This window comes from Neophocaena asiaeorientalis, unplaced genomic scaffold (genome assembly GCF_003031525.2).
Source record: "Neophocaena asiaeorientalis asiaeorientalis breed wild unplaced genomic scaffold, Neophocaena_asiaeorientalis_V1.1 scaffold1238, whole genome shotgun sequence".
NCBI classification, from domain to species: Eukaryota; Metazoa; Chordata; class Mammalia; order Artiodactyla; family Phocoenidae; genus Neophocaena; species Neophocaena asiaeorientalis.
The window spans coordinates 137,306-146,617 of record NW_020174073.1 but is presented as its reverse complement, the minus strand read 5'-3'; the positions used below and the strand labels follow the sequence as shown (position 1 = coordinate 146,617).

Here is a 9,312-nt window from a genome sequence, read left to right as displayed (position 1 = left end):
TCCCTCATGGCTCAGTGGTTAAGAATCCACCTGCCAATGCAGGAGACACAGGTCAGAGTCCTGGTCCAGGAAGATCCCACATGCAGTGGAGCAACGAAGCCCGTGTGCCACAACTACTGAACCTGCGCTCTAGAGCCCACAAGCCACAACTACTGAGCCCATGTGCCTAGAGCCTGTGCTCTACAACAAGACAAGAAAAGCCACCGCAATGAGAAGCACACGCACCGCAACGAAGAATAGCCCCTGCTCGCCGCAACTAAAGAAAGCCTGTGCACAGCAGCAAAGACCCAACACAGCCAAAAATAAAATAAAATAAAAATAAAAAAGATCCCTCATTCTCTTTCCAGTCAATCACTGTTCCTGTCTCCAGCCCCATGTGCTATTTACAAATATTAAACCTCAATATTCCCTTATTTGAACTCAACCTCTATTATTCTAGATCTCTTACTCCTTTTCTTCCATTAAAACTATTACTGGGCTTCTCTGGTGGCGCAGTGGTTGAGAGTCCGCCTGCCGATGCAGGGGATGCGGGTTCGTGCCCCGGTCCGGGAAGATCCCACCTGCCGCGGAGCGGCTGGGCCCGTGAGCCATGGCCGCTGAGCCTGCGCGTTCGGAGCCTGTGCTCCGCAACGGGAGAGGCCACAGCAGTGAGAGGCCCGCGTACCGCAAAAAAAAAAAAAAAAAAACCAAAACCAAAAACTATTATTAACTTGATTAAGTCCTTACCCCTATATTACTGTCTCCCTCAATTTCATCCCCTTCCTTGTCCCTTTTTTCTCCATCTAGCCACGTACTCCCTGGTCCATCACCACAAACAATGTCCTGCCAGTTCCACCCACACTCTCACCCCTCATGCTTCTGTTGTCAAAACTACTAACCTGAATCTGTTCAACTTTAAGGCCTCCCTTGCCCCTGCCTCAATATTTCAGGAGAAAAAATATATAACTTTGCAGAATGGTGCATTAGAGCTATTGCCTTTGAAGAAATTTCTTCAACCTGATAAAAGAGCATCTGTGAAAAACCCACAGCTAACACCATGCTTAATAGTGAAAGACTGAAAGTTTTCCCTCTAAGATGAAGAAAGCCTACTTTCACCACTGTTATTAATATTGTATTAGAGGTTCCACCCAGAGTAATTAGACAAGGGGGGAAAAAATCAAGATTGAAAATAAAGAAGTAAAACTATTCCTATTTGCAGATGACAGGGCATTATATATAGAAATTATATACTAAGCATTATATACTAAGAAATACACATACACACAATTAGAGCTAATGAGTTCCGAAAAGTTGCAGGACCAATAACAAAAATCAATTGTATTTCTATACACTAGCAACGAATGATCTGAAAATAAAATTAAGAAAACAATTCAATTTACAATAGCATCAAAAAGGATAAAGTACTTAGTAATGAATTTAACAAAAAAGTACAAGACATACACTTAAAACTATAAAATATTGTCAAAAGAAATTAAAGAAAGTCTTAAAGATTGAAAGGCATCCCATGTTTATAGATTGGAAGATTTAATATTATTAATTGATCTACAGATTCATTGCAACTCCTATCAGAGTCCCAACTGTTTTGTTTTGAGGGTGTTTTTGGCAGAAATTTACCAATTTGTCTTAATATTCATATGGAAATGCAAGCGATCCAGAGAGTTGAGACAATCTTGAAAAGGAAGAACAAAGTTGAAGGACTAACACTTCCCATTTCAAAACTCACTACAAAGCTATAGTAATAAAGACAATGTGGTATTGACATAAGGAGACACATATAGATCATGAAATATAAGTGGGAGTCTAGAAATAAACTCATACATCTATGTTCAATTGATTTCTACAAGGCTGCCAAGATCACTCAATGGGAGACAACATAGTCTTTTCAATAAGCTGTGTTTAGTTAACTGGATATCCACATACAAAAGAATAAATGTGTATCTCTACATCATACTATATTAAAAAGTCTACTCAAGATCAAAGATCTAAATGAAAGAGCTAGAACTATAAAACTCTTAGAACACATAGGTGTAAATTTTCATACCTTGAATTGGGCAACAGTTTCTTAGAAATAACACTTAAAAATAGATTCGATATCATCAAAATTTTAAACTTTTGCATGTTAAGGGAAAGGTAAAACACAACCCACAGAGTGTGAGAAAATATTTGCAAACCATCTATCAGATAAGGATCTAGTATCCAGAATATGCAAAGAACTCTTACAACTCAACAATAAAAACAATAATAATACAATTTTTAAATGGGCAAAGGATTTGGATAGTCATTTATTTGAAAAAGATACACAAATTGCCAAGAAGGATATGAAAAAAAAGCTCAATATCACCAGTCATCAGGAAAATGCAAATACCACTTCACACCTGCTAAGATGGCTATAATTTAACAAATAGAAAACACGTGTTGTTGACAATACAGAAAAAATTGGAATCCTCATACATTGCTTGTAGAAAGGTAATGCAGTGCAGCCACTGTGGAAAAGTTCGGTGTTCCTCAAAAAGTTAAACATAAAATTAACATATGACCCAGCAATTCCACTCCCAGATATATAGTCTAGAGAACTGAAGACATATTCATGCCAAAACTTGTGCATTAATGTTCATAGCAGTGTTATTCATAATAGCCAAAAAGTCAAAGCAACCTAAATGTCTATCAACTGATTAATGGATACACAAAAGTGGTATATCCACACAATGAAATATTATGCAGACATAAAATGGAGCAAAATTCTGATACATGCTACAACATGGATGGACCTTGAAGACGTGCTAAATGATGAAGCCAGAAACAAAAGGATGCATATGACTTCATTTGCATGAAATGTTTGGAACAGGCAAATTCATAGAAACAGAAAGCAGATTAGTGATTGCCAGGTGCTAGGGGAAGAGGAGGAATTGGGAGTATTACTAATGGGTGTGGTGCTTCTTTCTGGAATGATGAAAATGTTCTAGAATTAGTGCTGTTGGTAATACAACCTTGTAAATCTACTTAAAAATCACTGAATTTTATACTTTCAAGTGACAAATTTGACCTCAATTAAAAATATACATATATGGCCTATAATATTTCTGCTTCCAGGAAGAGAGAGTAGATGTACTTTTCTTTATTCACCCCTGAGTACAACTGAAAACCCTGGACATTATATATAAAACAAACATGAAAAAACTCTGAAAGGGGAGAGAAAAAGGCAGACTGGCTCGGGCCCTAAGGTCAAAGGAAGAACACAGTGGGTAAGTTCCCTGAGTGTTCTTTTGGTCTCATATAGTCCAGATTTGGAGCTGAAGAATCCAGCAATTCATAAACACCAATAGATGCAGACAAAAAGAGCAGTCTATCAAGAAGGAAAACTTTCAGACAATAATCACTCTATTCCAGCCAAACACCACAGAAAACACTGTGGTCCCAGCCACATCCACACTAGTAAAGGCCAAGTGGGGAGCCTAGACTTCCACCTTACTCAGGTTGTGCCAAGGTCCCCATCCCCTGCTCCTCCCAATCCCATTTTTAGTGGAGACCACATAGGGAGATGACACTTCCATCCCCATTTGACAATAATAAGGAATATAACATGGGATATCACTATAGCTCTTGAAGGATAATAAGGAAATCTTTTTTTTTTTTTTTTTAACATCTTTATTGGGGTATAATTGCTTTACAATGGTGTGTTAGTTTCTGATTTATAACAAAGTGAATAAGGAAATCTTAATAAACAACTTTACAAACATAGATTTCACAATTTAGATAAAATGAACCAATTCCTTGAAAAATAGAAATTACTACAATCTAATACGAAATAGATAATTTGAATAACGCTATAGCTAATAAGGAAATTAAATCCGTAAGTTAACACTCCCTCATTTCCAGGCCCAGATAGTTTCACTTGAGAATTTTACCAAACAGTTAAAGAAGAATTAACACTAATTCTATGCAATCTCTTCCAGAAAAAGTAATAGAAGGGAACATATTCCATTCACTTTATGAAGCTAGTATTACCCTGCTACTGAAACCAAACAAAGCCAGTACAAAAAATGAAAATTACAAATAGTAATCATAAATATAGATGCAAATATCTTTAATAAAATATTAGAAAATAGAATTCAACAATGTATAAAAAGAATTTTACATCCTGACCAAGTAGGATTTCATCCAGGAATGCAAGTCTGGTTCAATACTTGAAAATCAATCAATGTAATCCACCATATTAAAGGCTAAAGATGAAAAAAAAAATCACATGATCATATCAATTGATGTAGAAAAAGCCTTTCATAAAATTTAATACCCATTCATGATCAAAACTCTCAGAAAACAAGGAATAGAGGAGAACTTCCTCAGCTTGATGATAAACATCTACAAAAAACCTACAGCTAATGCTATACTTAGTGGTGAAAGAATGAATGCTCTCCCTGCCAAACTGGAAGTAAGGCAAAGATGTCCACTCTCATCTCTAGATGTTCAACATAACACTAGAAGTGCTAGTCAGTGCAGTAAGGCAAGCAAAGGAAATGTAAGGCATGTAGATGAGAAAGGAAAAAATGAATTTGTCCCTAGTTAGAGATGACATGATTTTCTACATAGAAAATTACAAGGAACCTACCAAAAGCAAAACAAAACAAAACAAAAAGTTCCCAGAACAAGTGAGTATAGTAAGATTGCAGGATACAAGATAAACACAAAAATCTATTATATTGGGTCGGCCAAAAATTTCCTTTGGTTTTTAAATAAAAATAAAACCCACATTTTTCATTGTCAACAAGAACTTATTGAACAACGTACTCACCGTTTTGTTCCACTACCTTCTGCCATTTTTCAGGCAACTTCATAACTCCATCTTTCCAAAACCTTTTATCTCTTTGAGCAAAGAACTGTTCCAGGTGTCTTATACAATATTCCAGGGAACTGAAATTTTTTCTGTTAAGAGAACTTTGTAAAGACCGAAATAAGTGGAAATCCGAAGGTGCAATGTCTGGTGAAAACGGCAGATGGTGTTGTATGAAAGGACAGAAGGTTAGCACTCCCCTTGACAAGGATGGAAGAGGCCTTCGGGCCTAACAACACGCATACAGTTAAGGCATTGCCATTTACTTCGTGGCATCTAATCACTGTTTTTACCCATTTATGATAAAAACTCTCCAGAAAGTGGGCATAGAGGGAAACTACCTCAACATAATAAAGGCCATATATGACAAACCCACAGCAAACATCATTCTCAATGGTGAAAAACTGAAAGCACTTCCTCTAAGATCAGGAACAAGACAAGGATGTCCACTCTCACCACTATTATTCAACATAGTTTTGGAAGTCCTAGCCACAGCAATCAGAGAAGAAAAAGAAATAAAAGGGGGCTTCCCTGGTGGCACAGTGGTTGAGAGTCCACCTGCCGATGCAGGGGACACGGGTTCGTGCCCCAGTCGGGAGGATCCCACATGATGCAGAGCAGCTAGGCCCATGAGCCATGGCTGCTGAGCCTGCATGTCCAGAGCCTGTGCTCCGCAACGGGAGAGGCCCCAACAGTGAGAGGCCCACGTACAGAAAAAAAAAGAAATAAAAGGAATACAAATAGGAAAAGAAGAAGTAAAACTGTCACTGTTTGCAGATGACATGATACTATACATACAGAATCCTAAAAATGCCACCAGAAAACTACTAGAGCTAATCAATGAATTTGGTAAAGTTGCAGGATTGTATGGAAATATGTTAATATAAATGTTTCAGACATTACATGAAATTTCTAAAGATCTTATATGTTCTGGTATAATGCTATAAGTCATAATTCTAGTTATTACTTTAAAATGTATATCTCAGAAATTTTAAAAAATAAAGAAAAAAGGAAAAAAAAGAAAAAGAAATAAAGAAAAAAATATAACGAATAAAAAGAAAACGGCAGATGAATGAGAACTTCCCAGACAAGCTGTAATAGTTTTTGCCTGGTCATCAAACAAACATGCAGTCTTGCATTATCCTGATGGAAGATTATGCGTTTTCTGTAATTCTGGATGTTTTTCGTCTAGTGCTGCTTCCAGTTGGTCTAACTGGGAGCAGTACTTTTTGGAATTAATCGTTTGGTTTTCTGGAAGGAGCTCATAATAGAGGACTCCCTTCCAATCCCACCATATATACAACTTCACCTTCTTCGGATGAAGACCGACCTTTGGTGTGGTTGGTGGTGGATCATTTTCCTTGCCCCATGATCTCTTCTGTTCCACATTATTGTACAGTATCTACTTTTCATCACCCGTCACAATTTGTTTTAAAAACGTAACATTTTCGTTACGTTTAAGTAGAGACTCGCATGCGGAAATAAGGTCAAGAAAGTTTTTATTGCTTAACTTATGTGGAAACCAAACATCAAAGCGATTAACATAACCAAGCTAGTGCTAATGATTTTCAACTCTCGATTTGGGTATTTTGAGTATGTCGGCTATCTCCCGTGTGGTGTAACGTTGATTGTTCTCAATTAATGTCTCGATTTGATCGCTATCAACTTCAACTAGTCTACCCGACCGTGTAGCATAATCCAGTGAGAAATCTCCAGCATGAAACTTGGCAAACCACTTTTGACACATTCAGTCACAGCACCTTCTCCATACACTGCACAAATCTTTTTTTGTGTTTTAGTTGCGTTTTTACCTCTCTTGAATTAATAAAGCATAATATGCCGAAAATGTTGCTTTTTTTCTTCCATCTTCAATATTAAAATGGCTACACAAAAATTCACCAATTTTGATAAGTTTTTTTAAAAATGCATGCTGATATGACAGCTGTCACAATGCAATCTAACAAAATTCAAAAACAAAACTTTGAATGAAGTTAAAGACAACTAAGAGATACTAGCGCCATCTTATAGAAAAAAACCGAACTCTTTGGCCAACCCAATATTTCTATATATCAGCAATGAACACACGGACAACAAAATTTTAGACACAATACCACTTACACTTGTGCAAAATAAAAATTAAATACTTAGGTGTACGTCTAACAAAATATGTAGAACACATATGCAGAAAACTACAAAACAATGATGAAATAAATCAAAGGCTTAAATAAATGAAAAGAGACTGTGTTCATGGACTGGAAGATTCAATGTTGTTAACATATCAATTCTTCACAAACTGAAATGCAGATTTAACCTAATTCCTATTAAAATACCTAGAACATTTTCTGTAATATAGACAATACTACTCTAAAATCTATATGGAGGGACTTCCCTGGTGGTGCAGAGGTTGGGATTCCACGGTCCCAGTGCAGGGGGTCTGGGTTCAATCCCTGGTTGGGGAACTAGATCCCACATGCATGCCGCAACCGAGAGTTCACATGCCAGAGCTAAGGAGACGGCGTGCGCAACTAAGGAGCCCTGGAGCCACAACTAAGGAGCCAGCAAGCTGGAACTAAGGAGCCCGTGAGCCGCAACTGAGACCCGGAACAACCAATTAATTAATTAACTATTAAAAAATAAAATAAAATCTATATGGAAAGGCAAAGGAATTAGAATAGCTAAAATACTTTATAAAAAGAAAAATAAGGACTTCTCTGGAAGTCCAGTGGTTGATACTTCGCCTTTCAATGCAGGGGGTGTGGGTTCGATCCCTGGTTAGCGAGCTAAGATCCCACATGCCTCACAGCCAAAAAAACAAAACACAAAACAGAAGCAATATTGTAACAAATTCAATAAAGACTTTCAAAAAATGGCCCACATCAAAAAAATCATTAAAAAGTTTTTTAAAAAAGAAGAAGAAAGTGGGAAGAATCAGCCTACCCAATTTCAAGGTGTATTATATAGCTTCAGTAATCAAGACTGTGTGGTATTGGAGGATGTACGAATACACGGAACAGTGGAACAGTCTAGAAAACCCGGAAATGGACCCAAACAAATACACTGAAATGAATTTTCACAAAGGTGCAAAAACAATAATGGAGAAAGTATAGCCCTTTAAACAAATGGTGCTGAAGCAAATGGACATTCATAGGGAAGGGAACAAAATCCTCTACCTAAACATGACATTTTATACAAAAAAATACCTCAAAATGGATTAAATAGAAAATGGAAAATTATAAAACCTTTACCAAGAAATAAAAACATAGGTGTAAATCTTTTTTAGTTCTGAGATTAGACAAAGAGTTCTTAGGCTTAACATCAAAAGCAGTGTATGTGAGGGACTTCCCTGGTGGCGCAGTGGTTAAGAATCGACCTGACAATGCAGGGGACATGGGTTTGATCCCTGGTCCGGAAAGATCCCACATGCTGCGGAGCAATTAAGCCCACAACTACTGAGCCTGCGCTCTAGAGCCTGTGAACCACAACTACTGAAGCCCACGTGCCTAAAGCCTGTGCTCCGCAACAAGAGAAGCCACTGCAATGAGAAGCCCGCACACCGCAATGACGAGTAGCCTTCGCACCGCAATGAAGAGTAGCCCTCGCTCACCACAACTAGAGAAAGCCCGCACGCATCAACGAAGACCCAAGGCAGCCAAAAATTAATTAGTTAATAAATTTTCTAAAAAATCACTATATATGAAAAGAAAACTTGATAAATTGGACCTCACCAAAATTTAAAACTTTTGTTTTCCAAAAGATTCTAAGAAGTTAAAAGACAAGCTGCAGGGCTTCCCTGGTGGCGCAGTGGTTGAGAGTCCGCCTGCCGATGCAGGGGACGCGAGTTCGTGCCCGGGTCCGGGAGGATCCCACATGCCGCGGAGCGGCTGGGCCCGTGGGCCATGGCCGCTGAGCCTGTGCGTCCGGAGCCTGTGCTCCACAACGGGAGAGGCCACAACAGTGAGAGGCCCACGTACCGCAAAAAAAAAAAAAAAAAAAAAAAAAAAAGACAAGCTGCAAACTGAGAGAAATACATATCTGACAAAGGTCTAGTATCTAGAATATATAAAGAAATCCCAAAGCATAACATTAAAAAACAAAACAAAACAAAAACACACCAAACAATTCAACTAGAAAATGAGCAAAAGAAATGAACAGATATTTCACCAAAATGGATATACAGATGGCAAAGTACATGAAAAAAATGTTCAACATTATTAGCCATTAAGGAAGTGGAAATTAAAACCACACTGAGATATCACCACATGTCTATATGAATAGCTAAAATTAAAAATAGTAGTAACGGGGGCTTTAAAAAAAAAAAAAAAAAAAAAGTAGTAGCACCAAATGCTGGCTAGGATGCAGAGAAACTGGATCATTCATATATTACTGGTGGGAATGTAAAATGTTATAGCCACTCTGGAAAACAGTTTGACAGTTTCTTGAAAAACTAAACATGCAATTACCATAGGGCAGTTGCACTGAGCAAT

The 9,312-nt window shown here is 37.6% G+C and overlaps 1 non-coding gene across 1 annotated transcript; it reads left to right on the top strand.

Moving 5' to 3' along the window:
* Positions 1 to 4,994: 4,994 nt before the first annotated feature.
* LOC112405970 (U6atac minor spliceosomal RNA) lies at positions 4,995 to 5,120 on the top strand. Its single transcript, XR_003004473.1, has one exon. It is a non-coding gene; the product is annotated as a U6atac minor spliceosomal RNA (small nuclear RNA).
* Positions 5,121 to 9,312: the final 4,192 nt, after the last annotated feature.